Source organism: Erythrolamprus reginae, chromosome 3 (genome assembly GCF_031021105.1).
Source record: "Erythrolamprus reginae isolate rEryReg1 chromosome 3, rEryReg1.hap1, whole genome shotgun sequence".
NCBI lineage: Eukaryota > Metazoa > Chordata > Lepidosauria > Squamata > Dipsadidae > Erythrolamprus > Erythrolamprus reginae.
Genome location: NC_091952.1, coordinates 222,501,215 through 222,524,354, shown reverse-complemented (window position 1 = coordinate 222,524,354; position 23,140 = coordinate 222,501,215). Strand labels below are relative to the sequence as shown.

The 23,140-nt window shown below is 38.1% G+C and overlaps 1 long non-coding RNA gene across 1 annotated transcript; it reads left to right on the top strand.

The window, feature by feature from the left end:
• The first annotated feature begins 554 nt into the window (after nucleotides 1–554).
• Nucleotides 555–22,362, top strand: LOC139165960 (uncharacterized). The gene is made up of 4 exons (XR_011558855.1): nucleotides 555–671; nucleotides 1,006–1,105; nucleotides 19,109–19,228; nucleotides 22,239–22,362. It is a non-coding gene; the product is annotated as an uncharacterized lncRNA (long non-coding RNA).
• The last annotated feature ends 778 nt before the right edge of the window (nucleotides 22,363–23,140 follow it).

Below are 23,140 nucleotides of genomic sequence, written 5' to 3'. Positions count from 1 at the left end.
AGAGAGTAACAATGAAAGAGCTTGCAAGCCTGTAAGAGCTGGGAACATTGTTAGCACCTAGTTAGGGCTGGAAAGGGCTTATTCAGAGCAAGTTAGAGAAATGAAAAAAAAAACTCTGCAAAGACTTAGTGCTGGAAAGACATTCTTCTTAGTGAATAACAATAAAAGAACCTGCAAGGTAAGATCTGGGAAGATCATTAGCACCTAGTTAGTGCTGAAAAAGAAACTACATTCAGAGTATAAGAAGCACCCAAATTATCAGCCTCTTTTAGGGAGGAATAAGGAGTGTCTTATACTGCAAAAAATACGGTAAGTAATATCCCTGAACCCAATGTTCAAAAAGCAACTGAATACTGATTTCTTAGCTCCCTCTTATGGCAAAACAATATCATTGGCCAAACATTTCAACAAAAGGAAGAAAATTTGAATGTTGCTGAATTATTGGTAAGTGGAACCTCACATAAGATCTTTCAGCCCTATCTAAGGTCATATTCAGGGTGTTCAAAAAGGTCAAGATGGCAGCTATCACCACACAATTGAAGTCCTGTTCTTCTTTAAATGAATGGCACATGTAATAAAGGTTGTGACTTTTGATTACATGCTTGTAGTCACCATCTTAATTTCACTGATCCTGCCTACCAAGGTTCTGGTCATGTGGTCTACAATACCAGGTGAGTTTATGGTGAAATTTTCAGACCTGACATATTTTGTTGCTGAGATGTGTGTATCCCTTTATACCCAGTCTACGGAGTCTACGGAGAGGGGCGGCATACAAATCCAATAAATAAATGAATGAATGAATGAATGAATGAATGAATGAATGAATGAATGAATGAATGAATGAATGAATGAATGATAGACAGACAAACAAACAAACAAACAAACAAACAAACAAACGACCATTATTTTCTTTTGTCCTGAATCTTTATGGAGAATCTGACAATGTTCTACCTTCTACTAACTAGCATTGAGTTTTGTGCCCTTGAGTCTTGCTTTCTTTTTCAGATAGTCTAACAAAGAAATGTATTGAGAAAGGTTTATTGGATCAAGCCAGCTTCAGCTGTTCAAGGCCCCAATCACAAAGCTCCATATTGCTGATATTGCTGTAAGTACCCTGTTTCCCCCAAAATAAGACATCCCCTGATGATAAGCTCAATCAGGCCAAGCACTTATTTCAGGGTTCAAAAAAATATAAGACAGGGTCGTATTTTGGGGAAACACAGTATAGACAGAACTGAATCAATGCTTTCTTTTCCATGTAACTGTCCCATGTGGGATTCTACACTCCCCCCACTACCGGTTCTTGGGCATGACTTGGTGGGAGGGCATCAAGTGATGGAGTGGGCAGACCAACTTGACATAACTCACAGCCACACTCATTCCATTGACCCCACACACACCACCAAACCACACCCACAGAACCCGATAGGGGGGGAAATGAACTTATAGTTATTGCAGCCTTAATTCAGGTTTAATTCAAACTATTTAAAAAATCTATAGTGGTTTATTGCAAATGTCCCAAGTCACAGTTCACAATATTCAAGGATTGAGGTAAAATCAAGGAAGAAAGAAAGAAAGAAAGAAAGAAAGAAAGAAAGAAAGAAAGAAAGAAAGTAGTTTGGATAGATATATAAATGAATTATTCTTAAGAGACATGGTTTTATTCTTTCATTTTCTTAATTCCTTAAGATATGTTTGAAATAGAGTATTTCTATTTCAGTTATTATTTCTTCCCAATAGACACTAGAGGTCAGCATCTACCTCTGAAATACTGTAGACAGTATTCTGGTTTTTCTAACTATTTTAAACTTTTGAGAAAAGACATGACTTAAACAGATCTAAACACTTTAAACAGTGACTCTTACAGTCCAGTTAATACAACAATAAAGTTAGTGCTTTGTTATTCCAACCAATAAATGTGATATTTATAAATACTTAATAGTTTAAGTGTTTAATATACCTTTAAATCTTTCAACAACAGCACAGTTGCTTCAGAGATTTATATCAGGGATGAAATTGAAACATAGCTCTTCCTGATTCCTGAATATTGTCTCTTCTCCTTGCAATCTACATCTCTTGATGTTCTGGATGGGTACAGTCTTGACTGAGGTAATGGATCAAATTTTAGATTAGAGAGACGGGTTCAAACTGTGAGTCAACCATGAAATGGAACCCTTTCATAGAGATACTAAATGGATAAAATAGGATGATCCTGTATGTGTATTTCCTAGCTTCTTGAAACCTGATAAAGCAAATATTGCTTTCAGACGACTTTGGCATATCTTACAAAGTATTTCAATTCCCAATTTGAGTGTGTCATGATGATACCAGGTCAGAACTGCAGAAATAACAATTGCTGCCAACCTGCTTTCCATTGAGGACCTGTTTATTGCACGAGTCAAAAAGAGGGCGGGGAAAATATTTACTGACCCCTCGCATCCTGGACATAAACTGTTTCAACTCCTACCCTCAAATCATCGCTACAGAGCACTGCACACTGCACACCAAGACAACTAGACACAACGGCATCACTCTACTAAACAAATAATTTCCTCAACACTGTCAGACTTTTTACTAAATCTGCACTTCTATTCTACTAGTTTCTCTCATCATTCCTATCATCCTTTTCCTCCCACTTAGGACTGTATGACTGTAACTTGTTGCTTGTATCCTAAGATTTTTATTAATATTGATTGTTTCTTTATTGCTTATTTGACCCCTATGGCAATCATTAAGTGTTGAACCACATGATTCTTGACAAATGTATCCTTTTCTTTTGTGTACGCTGAGAGCATATGCACCAAGACAAATTCCTTGTGTGTCCAATCACACTTGGCCAATAAAATTCTATTCTATTCTATTCTATTTTATTTTATTCTATTCTCTACAGTTATTCTGGTGTTGTAGAGAGGAAAGGGGGTCGGCAGTTCTTCCTTTATTGACTCATTCTGCCCCAATGTGGGGATGAAATTTCGGACTGAAATTTCTTTTCTATAGACTGAAAGGTCTTTTCTATAGACCAGTGATGGCAAACCTTTTTTTCCTTGGCCACGTTTCGGCCGACCGGGAAGGACGTCTTTATGACGTCAAAGCTCCGCCCATGGAATTCCCTATTGGGATTCCCCACCTCCGTTTCAGCCTCCAGATTGGCCATAAACGCTGATGCCAATTGTAAAAACGGTGCTCCACCGGGCGGCACCGCCCGGCAGTAAATTTCTGAACCCGAACCCGAACTTTTGCCGAACTTCCGGGTTCAGCATTTGGGAGAACACCGAGAAGCCCCCCGGCTGTTTTAGAAGGTGACAGCCGGGCGGCAGCGCTTCTTGGCAGCCTCCCAAACCCGAACCCGAAAAGCCTCCCGGCTGTTTTAAAAGGTGATAGCCGGACGGCGGCGCCCAGCAGAGCACCTTTTTGCGATCTGCGGTGGGTTCGTAATTTGAAAAAAGTTTGTATGAAGAGGCAAAAAATTTCTGAACCCCCGGTTCATATCTTGAAATGTTCGTATCACAGGGGGTTCGTATCACGAGATACCACTGTATTTTGTTTTCTATGGGAAACAGGTCCAAATATCTCTTTAGGTGTTTAAGGTTGCAGAAACAGGTAGCCAAGCTAAGTGCCTGAAAAACCCCATCCAGGCACTTCAGCGAGCTGCGCACTGGATTCATATTAGTGGTCTGCAGGATTTAAAATTATGAATTTAGTGGTCCCTGAGGTCCAAAAATTTGGTGACCCCTGCTCTGTGTGACTTTGCCTTCCGGTAACATGTCTGCTTTATATGCTCCAATATTTACTTTTTGGTCATCTTTGCTATACAAGGTTTACGCAGAAGCCTTCTACAGCACCTCAGCCGTTGCCCTAGCTCAACTTCAACATGCATGTGTGTGCCAGGCAGCTGATTTTTGGCTCACAGAGAGGCTCTGGAAGGGCATTTTTTACTTCCAGAGAGCCTCCAGGAGGATGGGGGAGGGCATTTTTACCTTCCCCCAGCTCCAAGGAAGCTTTTGCAGCCTGGGGAGGGCGAAACACGAGCCTACTGGGCACACCAGAAGTTGGAAAACAGGCTGTTTCTGGTCCTGCAGAGGGCCTCCAGGGGGTGTGGGAAGCTGTTTTCGCCCTCCCCAGGCATTGAATTATGGGCGTGGGCACTCACACATGCACAATAGTGTGTATGTATGCTCTTTCGGCACCCGAGGGAAAAAAGTTTGCTATCACTGGCTTAAAGTATAATGGTTACATGTGGTCATCACACAACTGACAGAGACGAAGATTGGAGGAGCTGGTCTTCCTCACGTATGCAATGACCACTTGTGACCATTATACAGAGTTAACTGAAGACAAAATAGGTGTATTAAACAGGGCAGAACTTCCAGAACTTTTGTAGTGGCTTGAAGTGAAAGTGATTATTTTTCTCAATTTCTATTTAGTAAAGTTTTCTGAAATGAAAATGGTAGTGATTCAAGAGTTCCTGCGTGTGAATTGCTTTAAATTTAGAATCAATTTTTCTATGTGTACCACAGAGTGGAGATTCTTGAAACTTTTCTCTAGCCTTCATCTATCCCAGAAAGGAAGCAGGTTTCTTCTGTAATGAAGAAGAGATCCATAACTAATGATGATCTCCATTAATAGTTGCTTGAATTCAAGGTCCCTTTAAGCCAATGGCTAGAGGCTAGCAATGCTATGCTTCCTTTTCAATCATTCTAAAAATGCAAATCTTTCAATTTTTATGATGTGGCACCATCAGTGATTGTGGCCGAGGGCATCATATGCCCTTGAGCCTGCATTACTTGAATCCATATCAAAGTGAGAACCAACACTTACAAGAAGTTTAACGTACATTTTATCCCTTGGCTAGACTTTCACGACAGATATAATCAAGGGAATTAAAGACCTGGAAGCTATATTTGACAACTTGCTAAGCTTAGATAGGATTAGCCTTGATTATATATGCATGTTTGTGACTGACTTAATATCATATACAAATGCAGCATTATTTGTTTACTTAGCGTTCAATATAATTCAGTATCTCTAAAAATTAATTTCAATTTGTTATGCAAACTCAGGAACTGTATGGTAAAACTTTTCTGTGGTACAAGGAAAGACATTTAAGCAGAAGCAAAAATGATGGTGTTGGTTACCTATTCCTGACTTAGATGAAATGGAAGTTTGGGAAATATTTCTTATTCTGGATTAATTTCATTTGATATTCTGTAGCTTTTAAGTTTCATGTGCAAATTGCATGCACCATAGATATCATAGATACCCAGTCAGACTGTTCTGACCTGAATACAACAGTTTAAAGCATATCCTTCTCCTTTCTTTAGACAGAGCAAAGATTGCTACTGGATTGTTTGCAAACGTTGGATTAGGATAAAAACAAAAAATACCTCAGAGGGCAAAGTACGGTATATCAGAGATGAGAATATGATGCAGTTGTTTTGCTTTGAAGCAAACAGAGCAGTTGTTCCATCACTCACAGCAACCTTGTGGCAGTGAGAGAGTCCTAGGATTACTTAAAAGCTTGGCAGACATACCTAAAAGTGCATTATCATAAAGCTGGTTACTCCCCCAATATCTTTCACAGAGCCAGCAGAATGCTCACTTAGGTGAGCAAATATGCCACTCCAAGTCTCCGGAGAGGGGCAGCATACAAATCTAATATAAAAATAAAAATAAAAATAAAAATAAAAATAAAAATAAAAATAAAAATAAAAATAAAAATAAAAATAAAAATAAAAATAAAAATAAAAATAAAAATAAAAATAAAAATAAAAATAAAAATAAAAATAAAAATAAAAATAAAAATAAAAATAAAAATAAAAATAAAAATAAAAATAAAAATAAAAATAAAAATAAAAATAAAAATAAAAATAAAAATAAAAATAAAAATAAAAATAAAAATAAAAATAAAAATAAAAATAAAAATAAAAATAAAAATAAAAATAAAAATAAAAATAAAAACAAAAATATTGACACCAGAAATTGCAATCAGTTGTGGCAAAGTACACTGAAGCATATTTTTGCAGATTATTTCACCTTTTTATCTGTTCATTAGGATAAGATTTTTTTTTACTGGATCTTATTTCTAAGATTGTTGGTTATTCTTTTTAATTAGGAATTAAAAGTAACCTACCTCACACCTTTTCTTTTGGCCTCATCTTGTGTAACTGGAAAAGGCTACCAAAATAGCATTCACAGATAATTGATTGAATGCCTTTATTGATTTAGATATCAAAACAGGAACAAGAAAATGTTGAAAATGTTGAAAACATTTAAGAAACTTCTAGCTATCAGGTTTAGTAGGCCAGTGTAATTTTTCCTAGTTTTGCAGTTTCTGATATACTTTATCCATTAAAATAATAATAATAATAATAATAATAATAATAATAACAACAACAACAACAACAAAAACAACAACAACAATATATTAGATTTGTATGCTGCCCCTCTCCGAAGACTCGGGGCGGCTATAACACCCTTTTTTTTAGTAGAGTTTGGAAATGAGATACAACTTTATAATGCAACCAATGCAACAAGTAATGGATTTTTAGAGTAATTGTGAACATACTCAGTAGCAATTACTAGCAATGCATTACAAACATTCATTTTTAATATGAGTTTTACAAATCTATTAACACATTGAAAGGAATCTGGCTGCTCATTTGGTTAGATTCATCCAGTAAGCCACTAAAACCTCAGTCAGGATTAACAAAACACAATCAATCACACAAATTGTTTGCTCCAACAAGTAAACAGAACTTAATGGGATCACTTGGTTACACATCTTGAGCCATAAAATAAATTCATGGCCAGCGTTGTAAACACTGGCCGAAATTGCCCCAGGAGCTGAAGAGACACGGTTCGGCTTCTGGCAGCGCGCCAAGTAGGCATGCTGCCTCCTGGGCTCAGGAGGAGGTCCTGAGCCGCCCTATTTAAGGGCGGCTTGAAGCTACCTCCTCCTTTTCCCTTGGCTGTTCTGAATGTGAACACCCGCCTGCCCTCCTCTATCATACAGTGTGCCTGAACGGGGTCGCCTCGGAGCCGAATCGGAATTTTTTGCAGTCTCTCCAATGGGTGCGGCTGTTTTTTCGCCTATTCCACACTGACGTTAGGGATGGACTGGTTAGGGGGTGTGGCGCAATGTAGATACACATTCGATCAATTTGGTTTCCCTGTGGTCACTGGGGTTGGCAGGTTAGGGGCAGAAATGGGCAGTAGAAGCAACTGTACGTTCTCCTTTTGGGCATCTTTCCAAAGATGATGGGCCACCTCTCCCAATGAACTATAGATTGGTGCAACTTCGGGGATTGGAGGGAGGATGCCCACGGGACTCACCTAATCCAATTTCCCATCGGGATTGGAGGGTGAGCTCCTCCCACATGCTTACGGGCGTGGCTTGGATCCAGGTGAAGGTGGCTACCTTCACCTGGTTCAGCAAGGAGTTATGCCCAATAGTTGCCTATGAATGTTTTGACAGGTAATTTCTGTCTCATTAGTTTATTGGCCTCTGCAGATCCTTTGGTTACACTTGTTATAACATTTGCCTTACATTATTTAAATTTATGTTATTTAAATTTATGCTAATTTAATAAAGTGACCCTATATTAAATTCCAGCTACTGTCTCCGCATCGTTATTCCGGGACAATGCATCCTTATTTCTGAAGTCTAACATACTGTGACTTATTTATTTATTTTATTTATTATTTAGATTTGTATGCCACCCCTCTCCGCAGACTCGGGGCGGCTCACAGCAAGATACAGCAAATCATGACAAATCCAAATAAATTTAAAATATTTAAAAAGATTTAAAAAGAACCCCATTTACTAACAAACACAGACACAAACATACCATGCATAAATTATACATGCCCGGGGGAGGTGTTTCAGTTCCCCCATGCCTGACGGCAAAGGTGGGTTTTAAGGAGTTTACAGAAGGCAGGGAGAGTAGGGGCAGTTCTAATCTCTGGGGGGAGTTGGTTCCAGAGAGTCGGGGCCGCCACAGAGAAGGCTCTTCCCCTGGGGCCCGCCAACCGACATTGTTTAGTTGACGGGACCCGGAGAAGACCCACTCTGTGGGACCTAATCGGTCGCTGGGATTCGTGCGGCAGAAGGCGATCTCGGAGATATCGGAGACTTCCATACAGATAAGCCCAAACCATATCTGGTATGATTGGAAGATTTGTTTATTTATTTGATTTTCTATCAGAAAACTTGCTGTTGAATTTCAAGGGCGTAATCTTTGAAGACTCCAGAAAATAGAACATGGTCTTGTCTGGAGAAATTGGCCTACTTGCCAGCTCTTCATTCCACTACAATCGTCAGCTCCGCTTTTTGTAAAAACATCTTTGGTCTACCATTTCTTCTTCTGGAAATCCTTTTATCCTTTTATTTGTGTTTTCTGATAATACAAATAATAAACATAATATAATGTCCTGATTTAAAAACATGACTCCAGAAGAAAGAAATGGCTCTAATCATTTGCTTAAACAGTGGAATACGTTCTAGGGCAAAAACGTTTCTCCCAAAAGGCACTGAAGATCTTTCTAATTCTAGTTTACCATATTATTAAGCCATATGAATCAATGTGTACTATGTATAACACTCATTTTAGAATTCACCTAGTACTTTTTATATGACTCAATTAGAGGGGGGAGGGAAACTGATACTTCCTCTTCCTGAATGCCAAAATGGGATAACTTTTCTGGTCATGGAAGTTTTGTAATTGTTTTGTATTCTTTGTGAAACTGAAAGAGGGGCAATTTTGTTCTGTACATCAGTTTTCTAGAAGGATAGAGGACAGAAAGCAAGAAAAACACAATTCCAAAAATAAAAATAGTTCCTGCCTTTCTGTCAATTCAATATCAACTTTATTTGATTAGTCAATCGACTATATCAAAGTGAGGAAAAGGACCACATTGGTCGTCATAAAACTGTGACTGGTTAAAATACAATAAAATTGGCTAAAATAGAGGGAATTTGAATAAATAATAAGTTAAAATGCAGTATAATATGCTAAAGTTGAGTAGTAAAACATGAGAATATAACGCGTGCAAAGGATTATATTAAACAAATCTAAGATACTGATATAAAATATTCTTAAGTGAGTTCATCTCCTTTGCATGCCACCCCAATATGTTTATTGTTGTGAGCCGCCCCGAGTTTGCGGAGAGGGGCGGCATATAAATCCAATAAATCTAATCTAATCTAATCTATAAAATGTATTCTCATCTGAACAGCCCTGACTATAAACTTAGCGGTTCTAGAAACTACATATATATTTGTACCCTGAAGAAAATATGATAATTGTTTATTACAGTCCCAGTGTATGATTTTGTCAAGTAGGGGCTGTAAATACTGAGGTCTTACTGAGGAGTATAGTTTACAATTGAGTAGCACATGTGCAATGTCTTCTATTTCTGGTGCACCACAAATGCATGTTGTCTCAAAATATGGTACTTGGTGGAATCGTCCATATTTGACCATAGAATCTAACTGCTCAAATCTTGCTCTAGTGAGTGCTGTTCTATGGTATTGGGTTAAACCCATTGTCAGGTATTTTTCCAGTTGAAAGGCTGTTTGGTTCTTGGCTAACCATTTCAGTGACCTGCATTTAAAAAGTGCCTCAATATCAGTGTGTGCATTAACATCTAAAACTCTTTGTTTAAATATTGCCTTGGCCTGATGTCCGGCTGAAAGCAGGTATTACATTGAGAAACCGAAATATAGGGTGGTTTGAGAATGTTGGTTGACCCATGTAGTGCCTTTCTGTCAAAAAAAGTGCTTGTCTTTTTCTTCTAAGGAAGGATTTGATTTAAAAAATGAAAAGGATAGATGATACCCAGCTTTACATCTCCACCCCATGCCCAGTCAACGAAGCGGTGGAAGTGATGTGCCGGTGCCTGGAGGCTGTTGGGACCTGGATGGGTGTCAACAGACTCAAGCTCAACCCGGATAAGACGGAGTGGCTGTGGGTTTTGCCTCCCAAGGACAATTCCATCTGTCCGTCCATTACACTGGGGGGGGAATTATTGACCCCCTCAGAGAGGGTCCGCAACTTGGGCGTCCTCCTCGATCCACAGCTCACATTAGAAAACCATCTCTCAGCTGTGGCGAGGGGGGCGTTTGCCCAGGTTCGCCTGGTGCACCAGTTGCGGCCCTATCTGGACCGGGATTCATTGCTCACAGTCACTCACGCCCTCATCACCTCGAGATTCGACTACTGTAACGCTCTCTACATGGGGCTACCTTTGAAAAGTGTTCGGAAACTTCAGATCGTGCAGAATGCAGCTGCGAGAGCAGTCATGGGCTTACCTAGGTATGCCCATGTTTCACCATCACTCCGCAGTCTGCATTGGCTGCCGATCAATTTCCGGTCACAATTCAAAGTGTTGGTTATGACCTTTAAAGCCCTTCATGGCATCGGACCAGAATATCTCAGAGACCGCCTTCTGCCGCACGAATCCCAGCAACCGATTAGGTCCCACAGAGTGGGCCTTCTCCGGGTCCCGTCAACTAAACAATGTCGGTTGGCGGGCCCCAGGGGAAGAGCCTTCTCTGTGGCGGCCCCGGCTCTCTGGAACCAACTCCCCCCGGAGATTAGAACTGCCCCTACTCTCCCTGCCTTCCGTAAAGTTCTTAAAACCCACCTTTGTCGTCAGGCATGGGGGAACTGAAACACCTCCCCCGGCCACGTACAATTTATGTATGGTATGTTTGTGTGTGTGCTTGTTAATATAGTGGGGTTCTTTTTAAAACTATTTTAAATACTTAAATTTATTGAATCTATTTGGATTTGTACGATTGTTTATATTTTTGTTGTGAGCCGCCCCGAGTTCGCGGAGAGGGGCGGCATACAAATCTAAATAATAAATAAATAATAAATAAATAAATACTTAGATTTTATATCTAATATTTTTCTTCTGGATCACAATGCATGTTCAAAAGAAATAGAGCACATGTTTATGGCAAACATCTTCCTTGCAGACACCTCTGGCTTACATACTTGGACATGAATTTTGTAGAATTTCTAGGTCATTGAACTATGTCAGGACACAATTAAAGAACATTTGGTACATTTTAGGAGAGTACATGTACCCGAATCCACACCCACACCCCACCCTCAATTCTCTGAGGATGACGTCAAATCCTGCTCTGGGTATGATACCAGGGCCATATCTCCAACTGCTTACCTCATTGAAGAACATGTGTACAAAACTGATACTTGAATTTCGTTTATCCATCAAGAGCAGCCTGTATGAATATCAATTGCCAGTTGTGTATGCCTTTTTTTAAAATACAGTCAGGATGCCGGAGGTGTCTTAAATGCCATTTTAAGGTTTTAAAATCTACTGATTTGAATCTACTGATTTGAATTAATGAAGTAGAAGCAAGTGCTTCTTTTGGTGTGTCTTCACCAGGATATGAAATTCCTTAATATCAAAATTATTTTTCCTATTTATTTATTTATTAGATTTGTATGCTGCCCCTCTCCGAAGACTCGGGGTGGCTAACAACAATAAAAAAGACAATGTAAACAAATCTAATATTAAAAATAATCTAAAAAACCCCAATTTAAAGAACCAATCATACATACAAGCATACCATGTATACATTCTATAAGCCTAGGGGGAAGGGAAAATTTCAATTCCCCCATGCCTGATGACAGAGGTGGATTTTAAGGAGCCTGCGAAAGGCAAGGAGGGTGGGGACAACTCTGATATCTGCGGGGAGCTGGTTCCAGAGGGTCGGGACCGCCACAGAGAAGGCTCTTCTCCTGGGTCCCGCCAAACGACATTGTTTAGTCGACGGGACCTGGAGAAGGTCAACTCTGTGGGACCTAACCGGTCGCTGGGATTCGTGCGGCAGAAGATGGTCCCGGAGATATTCTGGTCCGATGCCATGAAGGGCTTTATAGGTCATAACCAATACTTTGAATTGTGACCGTAAATTGATCGGCAACCAATGCAGACTGCGGAGTGTTGGTGTAACATGGGCATACCTTGGGAAGCCCATGATTGCTCTCGCAGCTGCATTCTGCACGATCTGAAGTTTCCGAACACTTTTCAAAGGTAGCCCCATAATAACAATCCACAGCTAGGCTTACAGCTCTATACAGGTAGTCCTCAACTTACAACAGTTCATTTAATACCAATTCAAAGTTACAATGGCACTGAAAATAGTGTCCGCTGAGCGTTTTTCACACTTACAACCATTGTAGCATTACCATGGTCATGTGATCAAAGTGTAGATGCTTGACAAATAGTTCATATTTATGATGGTTGCATTAGGATCCTGGGATCACATAATCCCCTTTTGCAACCTTCTGACAAGAAAAGTCAATGGATCAGATTCACTTAACAACTATGTTACTAAATTAACAGCTGTAGTGATTCACGCACAATGGTGGCAAGAAAAGTCGTAAAATGGGGCAGACTCACTTAACAATTGTTTCACTTAGCAATTTAAATTTTTGGTTCAATTGTGGTTGTAACTTGAGGACCTGTATTCACTCTTATAATAAACCTAATATGCCAATTTAACGTTTCTTTAAGGAGCAGGTCTCTGTAACTTCACCCCCACCTGTCTTTACAATTGTGGAGGAGATTCTAACATAGGAGGGAGCTAATTCCCCAGAACTAGGGATCACCAAAAGTAAATGCAGATGGCAGAGATGAAGAGGTAAAAGGGTAGGAATTTTAAATAGACTAAGGAATAAGGGAATTTTAAAAATCCTACTCCCTTCAATCTTTCTTACCAATTTACATTCACTTACTAATAAGATGGATTAAATACTCCTTTTAAACTGATGCAACCGGAACCGCCTTCTACCGCACGAATCCCAGCAGCCAATAAGGTCCCACAGAGTTGGCCTTCTCCGGGTCCTGTCGACCAAACAATGCCGTTTAGCAGCCCCTAGGGGAAGAGCCTTCTCTGTGGCAGCCCCGGCCCTCTGGAATCAACTCCCCCCGGAAATTAGAACAGCCCCCACCCTCCTTGTCTTTCACAAGTTACTCTAGACCCACCTATATCGCAAGGCATGGGGAAACTAAGACATCTCCCCCAGGCTTTTTATATTTCATGTTTGGTGTGTATGTGCTGTATGGTTTTTAATTATTGGGGGTTTTATACATTTTTATTATTAGATTTGCCCCATTGTTATACTGTTTTTATTACTGTTGTGAGCCACCCCGAGTCTTCGGAGAGGGGCGGCATACAAATCTAATAAATTATTATTATTATTATTATTATTATTATTAATAATAATAATAATTATGATTTTTACAACACATCTGCCCTATGCTTTATTGAAGAATTCTATTCTATTCTATTTATAATGTTTAAATCAGAATCTGCCAAATTAGAAAATAGTTTTTCAATACTCAAAATAGAATATAGTTTTTACTTTATACTACAAAAGAACAGGCTAATTGCATGATAGAAGTGCCACTATGTACAATACACCTGCATGTTTTGACTATAAATCCCAGAATTCCCCAAAAGCATGCTCTTAGCTAGGAATTCTGGGACTTGGAATCCTAACAACTTGAAGACAATCAGGTTGGGAAGAAGCCCTGTGCAATCCATGGCAGTTATTGGAGCAGTTAAGAAACTTTGTTCTATGGATAACAAAGATGGGAACTCCTCCCCCACAAAGACAGAATCCATTTATTGCTTAAGTAGCAAGAAGACAATTGTGACTGATCTGGAACCAATGTGTTAATGATATTTGTATGAGAACAGAAGAGAACAGAATAGAAAATAGAATTATTTATTGGCCAAGCATGATTGGACACACAAGGAATTTGTCTTTGGTGCATCAGTCTACATAAAAAGACAAGATACATTCATCAAGAATTATAAGGTACAACACTTAGTCATAGAGTACAAATAAGCAATCAAATTATATTGGGAAACAATCAATATAAACCATAAGGATTTATATTTATAAGGAAAAGTAATTGCATGAGGTCCATGTTTGTTACCTATTACAAGATTTCCTAGGGAGGAACAAAACCTTTGTGCATCCTTTCTGTCTTATCTTTTTTGTTAGCAAATGCATATTCCATGACATGTCAGATTTAATCCAGGTATTTGTTGGTCTACATGCCTAAGAAGCAAGAAGGATTTGTCCTATGTATGGGACGGGCACATCTTTTATTTTGATGTAATATAGGAACTAGACAGAAAGCTATGGAGAGATAGAGTGAGTGATGTTCGAACAAACTAAGTGATTACATTTCCTTTTTTTCCCTCTCCTGCTTTAATTTTATTATTTCTTACTCACTTTCTGCATTTTGCATTTAGACACTTGCTCCAAAAGCCAACATCATGAATGTATGAAATTGTTCTATGAATATCTTAACTTGTCGGTAACAAAATTGTTCGCAAGAAATTAGCCAGATCAGAGAAGCCAAAAAGCACACTCCTTTCTGCATAAAGATGTTTCAGCTGTAGATTCATACCAATCTTTTTAAAAGTTAGTTTTGTACATTTTGCGCATTAAGTCCCACATGTGTATATCAGCAGCAGGGGATCTGGAAAATGACATCTGTTGTTAGCTTTTGACTGGCGCCTGGCACTTTATTCTTTTCCAAGCTCTTCGTGGATGTGAAGAGCAAATATTTGGAAGGATTCTGGAAATATTTGTCAAGTAATAGCACTACCATCTCCTATAAATATACTGCTGTTATTTTGGCTGTTAAAATACAATATCCAACTTGCTTAGGAAAACTAAGCAGATTGCAGCAGCTTTCTCTATCTAAAAGCTTGCATTTAACATGAAAGCATTAATGTTATGGTAAATGTAGTGCACTCAGAGATTAAATTCAGTGTGCTTCGAATGATTTAGGTACCATCTTCTGATCCCAGAATTACTGTTCCAGGCATAGACGTCATGATGATGAATGCACTTATGGCATCATCATTCCTATGACAACAATTATGTAATATATATCAGTTATTGTTTTTAGAACATAGAACATAGAATTGTTTATTGGCCAAATGTGACTGGATACACAAGGTGCATATGCTCTCAGTGTACATAAAAGAAAAGATACATTTGTCAAGAATCATGAGGTACAGCACTTAATTGTTGTCATAGGGATCAAATAAGCAATAAGAAAACAATCAATATTAATATAAATCATAAGGATGCAAGCAACAAGTTACAGTCATACAGTCATTAGTGGGAGGAAATGGGTGATAGGAACAATGAGAAAAACTAATTGTAATGGTAATGTAACCATAGCAAATAGTTTGACAATGGTGATGGAATTATTTGTTTACCAGAGTGATGATGTTTGGGGAAAAAACCTTTCTTGTGTCTAGCTGTCTTGGTGTACAGTATTCTATGGTGACATTTTAAGGGTAGGAGTTGAAACAATTTATGTCCACGATGTCCATAAATATTTTCACGGCCCTCTTTTTGACTCATACAATACACAGATCCTCAACTGAAGGCAGATTGGCAGTATATGTTTGTTTGTTTGTTTGTTTGTTTGTTTATTTGTTTGTTTGTTTGTATGCCGACCCTCTCCGTAGACTCAGGGCGGCTAACAACAATAATAAAACAGCATATAACAAATCTAATATTAAAATAATTAAGAAACCCTTATTAAAAACCAAACATACACACAAATATACCATGCATAACTTGTATAGGCCTGGGGGGGGGAGGAATATCTCAGTTCCCCCATGCCTGACGACAGAGGTGGGTTTTAAGGAGCTTACGAAAGGCAAGGAGGGTGGGGGCAATTCTGATCTCTGGGGGGAGCTGGTTCCAGAGGGTCAGGGCTGCCACAGAGAAGGCTCTTCCCCTAGGTCCTGCCAAATGACATTTAGTCGACGGGACCCAGAGAAGGCCAACTCTTTGGGACCTAACTGGTCGCTGGGATTCGTGCGGCAGAAGGTGGTCCCGGAGATATTCTGGTCCGAAGCCATGAAGGGCTTTATAGGTCACAACCAACAGTAATTGTTCTTTCTGCAGTTCTTATTATCCTCTGAAGTTTGTGCCTGTTTTGTTGGCTTGCAGTTTTATGATGCTTATGAGGTGTGATGGCTACATGTGACATGACTTGCCATCCTTATCTCCTCCACCAGAGATGCCCATAGTCATCAAGGCTATAGGATTGTTCCATTCAGTTCTTCCCTTCTCAGAATGGGGGTGGGAATTGTTCTAACTATAGGAAGGGAAAGTGGATATCGGACTCCTTACCACTCCCATTTCCTGACAGTCCATGATTGGCTTTATCCAAGATTAGGACATTCTAACCTCAGCACTTTCACAAAGTTGGGTCCAAGGAGCTGGGCAAATTCAAAGGATTTTCTAGCCACCATTGCCAGCTTCCTTTGATGTGCAAATGATGTCCCAACACAACCTTCTCCTTATTCTCATTTTTCCTTTCAAATGTCCAGCCAACATGGGACTTTAATTTATTGCACTGTTCCAATTGAATACTGAGATTGTTCTGCCAGTGGCATTATTTCCAAAAGAATAAATGAATAGAAATGATGCTTGCATGCTTCTCTGTCCTGGTTAGAAAACTCAAATTTATTTATTTTTAATGAAAGGTAAAGATTTAGAGACAGACCAGACTTCACCACCACTCTCCTATCCCCTTGGTTATTTTAAGAAGGTACAACTTGTTTTAACATAGACAAGCACAAGCCAAAGAAATAACTGCTTGAGATGTCTTGCCAGAGTTTTTAACTCTTTAATAATCTTTACAGGATTTACAAAAATTCAAAACAAGACTCACAATAATGACACAATGACTTGAAAACTCCCATAGAACAAAGTCGCTATGTCAAAGCTATTAAAAGTGTAAGTCCATTGAGTAAGTGAGCCTACATGCTTTGCTAAATGTCAGTATGCAGACAGTATTACCATGGAAATCTTTAGGTATTCTTCACTGTTATAGTACTACAAGACTCATCCTGTTTTCCAAGTCAGCATTACCCAGGCTGTGATCACTGATAACACAATACTACTCACTCGGCCAAGCCTTTTTCAGTTAGAGGGAGAGGTGCTAGTTATTTCTTAAACAAAGCTCTGTTTGTTTAAAGCTCTCAGTTTCACTGTATAAATGAATTGCTTTCACATTAGAAGCATATTCAGACAACAAAGAACCTTAGACTTTAATTGGGAGATCAGAAGAAGACTATGCTTTTCTATGCTTATAACCTGAAACAAGTGGGTGTCGTTGTTATTTACACATGATCTCCTATTACTTCTGCATAAATCTCTGCACTCACCTAGGTTTTTGAATAAAGTCAGAAGGCTGCTCCGCAATTCCACTCACATATTTACATTTAGAAAAGTTATCTAGTTTTATCTCTAAATAAAATGTCTAAGCAGAATGCAGAGGATATCAAAGTGTGGATAATGTTTAAATGAATCAAGAAAAAACAGAACGGGATCCCAGTTGCTATAAATTACCTTGTCTGAGATCCATAGGGTAAAGTTGCCATCAGCACCAGAAATCTTGGGCTTAGGTCTTAGAAATCTTTTCTTCCTTCCTTCCTTCCTTCCTTCCTTCCTTCCTTCCTTCCTTCCTTCCTTCCTTCCTTCCTTCCTTCCTTCCTTCCCTCCCTCCCTCCCTCCTTCCTCCCTCCCCCCCCTCAAAAAGACTATATACCTCTTAATTTTAACTGAATTAAATAATTCTGAAATAGTTGTAAAAATTTTGACTGTAATATTGGATGTATAGCAACTGCATTTTTGAAGTTGTTAATAACAGTTTCTAGTACTCTATAACAAAGATAACTAAAGAAAAAATGCACCATTGTGCCTACTGTCCTATTGTTTTTTATCATTACTTTTTATCATTACTTTCTCTAATGTTATGTTTGTATAAACTACCATCCTATAATTGTTTGACAAATATATAACTAAATAAATAAAAATAAAAATAAAGGAAAAGAAGTATACACCATACCCTTCAATCCAGAATTACAGTATGAGGACTCAAGAGGTAAATTTAATAAATTATAATATTATTTGTAGAAATGAAACTTTCAACATGGACAGTTTGAGTACATGAAATATAATAGTTCTTCCAAAAATAAAGTTGCATCATTTAAAGGTATCTAAATGTCTTGTTTTTTAAAAATCTGGAATGTTTTAAACAATTTCTAGATTTGATTCTACATACTTATTCAATTGCTTCTTTTTTTTAATTAAAATGATATTTTAATCATCTTATTGGTGAGAAGGATGGTATAAAGAAACAACAAACAAATAAACAAACAAACAATGAAATACAATATTTAATGAATTAAAAATAAATTATTGCTAAATTACAGAGTACACAATCATAGTATTAACAATTGAATTAATATAATGTGACATTGTCCAGGCACATCAGTGCTTTAAGCTTGAGTTGGTGGTTATTATTCAAAAAAAGCAATCAATGCTATAATAAGTTTTGCTATTATCATCTCTTCATATTGCAATACTAAATGGATATTAATCCTGCAGGGTTATGGTAGATAGGACTCACAGCTCAGATCAACTATAGGAGCTAGTGCATTGCAGGAGTGATAAAATTGTTGAACTATGACACACAAAGTAGGATAGAGCCACCTCCCTCCCCCCCCACACCGCCCAGTATCAGGCGCAACAGGTTTACACTATGTTTACAGCACATATTGGATATTAGAACTCAGTGTTCCTGCTGACTCCTCAAGGCTTAAAATCAGGAGTCTGATAGCACCTTTTCCAGCTAACATATTTTATTAAATGGCATAAGGTTTCTTAAGCTGTAGCTCACTTCATGCATCTGATGACATTTAGACTATCAGGCTCCTGTGGTTATTTTTTCACCATACACTAAGACAGGTCTCCTTCCAGAACGTCCTAAAGGCTTCTAATCTATGTGCCTCCATGATCTTCATGGGTAGGCATCGGATATTGCCAATGTGTAATATCTGTTCCTTAACAAGCTGAACCCAAAACCTAGTGCTTTTCAGATACACTGGCTTACAAAACTGTGTTTATGTTGGCTGTAGTCTAACATATCTGGAGAATACCAAGTGGCCTGTGAATTCCCTTACACTTGGAGGTTCATTTAATATAGAAAACACACACCTCCTTCTCTTTTTCTCTTACAGAAATTGAAATGATAGCCTGCTCTTCATCTAAGTTGCTCAATGGGGCAACATAAAAGAAAGACCAAGCTCCCCTGGATCATGTTTGTTCGATTTGAAAATCATAAACACCTGCAGCATAGGGTAAGTAGAGGTGCTAAAACATGTATCACAGCATCATCAAGCCCTCTCTGTCTCTTGAGCATTTGTTCTAACACAGGAGGAACTTGTGTGTTCTGATCCAGATACTGGCAACTGAAGTCCGGAGGTGGGGTTTCCCAGCAAAGGGAGCATCAGTGAAATCGCAGCATCGCAAAAACACCGAAGTCCTTGAAAGCCCACCTCCAGACCTTTGTGTTTTTGCGATGCTGTGATTTCACTGAGGCTCCCCTCGCTGGGAAACCCCACCTCCGGACTTCCGTTGCCAGCGAAGCACCCATTTTTGTGCTGCTGGGATTCCCCTGCAGCATCATAAAAACATGGAAGTCTGGAGATGGGATTTCCCATGGAGGGGAGCCTCAGGGGAACCCCAGTAGAGCAAAAACGGGTGCTTTGCTGGCAACGGAAGGCCGGAGGCGGAGCATCCCAGTGGTGGCGGTGGGTTTGTAAGGTGAAAATAGTTTGTAAGAAGAGGCAAAAAAATCTTAAACCCCGGGTTTGTATCTCGAAAAGTTTGTATGACGAGGCGTTTGAAAGACGAGGTATCACTGTATTAGCTAATGATAACAGATGTAGCAAACAGTTTGAGAATGGCCAATGAAGATACTGAATTGGTAAACAATATCTGCCCTCTAGATCAACAACTAACAATAAATAAACCCAGCAATCAAGAAATGTATCATAGGCTAATGCCTAGTAAGATAGGAATGAAGGCTTGCAAAAGATATTGAGATACATGCTTGTATTATAAAGAACAGAATCATGCATACAATGCTTTTACTTGTCACTATGAAAGCAAAATGAATACTTTGAGATATAGATTACCAAATTACCATATATTGGATGTACAATGTTCCCTCAATTTTCGCGGGTTTGAACTTTGCGAAAAGTCTATACCACGGTTTTTCAAAAATATTAATAAAAAAATACTTTTCGGTTTTTTTCCCTATACCATGGTTTTTCCCGCCCGATGACGTCATATGTCATTGCCAAACTTTCATCCAACTTTAATAAATATTTTTTTTAATAAACTTTAATAAATAAGCATGGTGAGTAATGATCTAAATAGCCAAAAATAGTGTATTTACTTCCGCATCTCTACATCGCGGAAATTCGACTTTCGCGGGCAGTCTCGGAACACATCCCCCACGAAAATCGAGGCAACACTGTATTATGCAAATACCCAGCTTTTTTGAGAAGTCTATAAATGCTGAGAAGAGTAGAAGGAAAGAAGAGACCACAGCATAGGACTTTATGACTGTGCCAATGGGTGCTCCAATAAGAAAAAAAAAAAAACCCTGGAGGGCCAGGTTGGAGATAAACTATTCTGAATGAAGTTTTAGATACGTGGTTGCTAAAATATAAAATTGATCTGATAATAATAACCATCCAGCCAATAGCCAAGCAGATACAGTACACATAAGACGGAGGAATGTTGTAAAAGACAGGAGTGATCACAAGCAATTTCTACATAGAATATGGTACAGTTTTGTTTGTTTCCTGAAGAACAGTACAACTTTGTGCAAGGGAGTTATTATTCTTTTTGTTCTCAACGTTACAAGGTTGGTTTCAGGGTTCCAAGTAGCATCCAAAACTAAATCAGAGCCCGAAGCAAATAATTCCTCAAAGTTCCAATTTATTAGCAGAGCCATGTTGGCACATCTAGAAGAAACTTGAATCTGAAGTCCCCAGAGTTTCTCCACCCAGTTGAAAGTTCAAGTCTGGGTCCCCACACCCAGAAGTCCATTACGTTGACCAATCATCAACTGCCAACCTCGCAAGCATCCACCAATCTCCTTTCATGCAGGTGCAGGAATGCGAAGACGAAATCATAAGTGCATAAGTGCACTTATGTGCCTAATGTCCCTGTCCTACTGTCTTATTATCCTTTCTATTACTACGTTCTACTTATGTTATGTTGTTATGTTAATATGTACTATATTACTATACTATATAATACTATACTATACACCAAGACAACTAGACACAAGAACAAAAATAATTCCCTCAACACTGTCAGACTTTCTACTAAATCTGTACTTCTATTCTACTAGTTTTTCTCATCATTCCTATCACCCATTTCTTCCCATGTTGACTGTATGACTATAACTTGTTGCTTATATCCTGATTTTTATTAATATTGCTTCTTCATTGCTTATTTGACCCCTATGACAATCATTAAGTGTTGTACCACATAATTCTTGACAAATGTATCTTTTTCTTTTATGTACGCTGAGAGCATATGCACTAAGACAAATTCCTTGTGTGTCCAATCACACTTGGCCAATAAAATTCTATTCTATTCTACTTGTTTGACAGATAAATAAATAAATAAATAAATAAATAAATAAATAAATAAATAAATAAATAAATAAAGGATGACCGTAACTATCTAGAAAGAATTTGTTATGGCTACATAGGCAGCCCTCATGCAATTCCCCCTGCCAAATTCCCACAGCAAATAATGCACATTTAAATACTATAAATTGTAGCAGGCCAAAGATGCCCAACTAAAATGGCTTCGGCCTGACAATTAGTAAACTAGAACATGATCACTGGTCATCTTCAAACTGCTTTTGTGCATTTGGGATGGAACCAGAAAAGGCATTATCCTCCATGATGTTTTCAGGATTAAAAGAGATGAATAGGTTACACTTCATTGTATAACATAGAATAAGAGGGTTGGGAGGGATCTTGGAGATCTTTTAGTCCAACCCCCTGTTCAAGCAGGAAACTTTATAGCATTTGGATAATATATTGGTATATATTTCTTAAGGAAGATGGGCCAGTGGAAAAGCTGAACACAATGAATTTGTATAGTGCCTGGAAATGAGGGTAGTTCAAGAGCGATTGGATGGGCTACTGCATTTTTATTTTATTAAATCTTCTGCTCTGTGAGAATGCCCGTTTGTGTTCAGAAATGACTTTGGTCTAATGCCAAAGACTTAGGAAGCACCAAAATTACCCTTTCTTTTAAATCATTGTAAAAATGCAGATTTTCATATCAGCAAGAGGTGGTGCCATCAATCAACGTCAACATATCCTTGATTTGCCACCATTTGTATTCATAAGTAAAGTATAGAAAACAGCTTAACCATTCTCAGCATCTCCTGTGTTCTGTTCCATGTTTTTTTTTGTTATTTTAAAAACATTAATATATTTTATTATATAATTATATATGGTTCTTGTTTGTATTAAAGCACGTTGTTTTTTTAAAGCACGTTATGTTTTTTTAAATAATGTGTGCACTTTTCTATTTTGTTCCATTTGCTTTTTCTGTTTCTGCAATTATTTAAAAAACAATAAAAATACATGGGCGTATATAGTGCTTCAGATGTTAATGTCCAGAGTGAGTGAATTCAGTGTGTGATAGAGCGACTGTCAAAGAATCCAGAACTTGTAGTTTTAAAGTAGTGTTTTTCCTCTTATTCTGGCACAATTTGTATTATGGACATACAATATTTTGTTATTTGCCACATTTCAATAATTCATATTACTTATTCCAAAACTGTAGCTCTTTCACCCTCTAAAAATCATTTTATTGGTTTCAAATCGTATCTTAACATTACTTTGCTTATAATGACATCTACTGGTCAGAAAAGCTGGAAAAAATTACTGCCTCCAATTCATCAATCCTTTATTTTGAACAGTCAATTTTCAGAATAATGTTTGGGGAAAGCGTGTTAAAGTCCTTATATAGTTAATTTAATTTTAATTTATTTTATTTATATAACTCTCATCTTGCTGTCAAAAATGACTTATGCTGTATTGAAGATTAGAATTTCCAAAGAGGGTAATATAAAAATTCTGGCATAAGGAATAGGGCTTGGACAAAATATAGGTGAAAATATGAATTTATCAATATCAATGAATATTCATTTTAATTATACAATACTC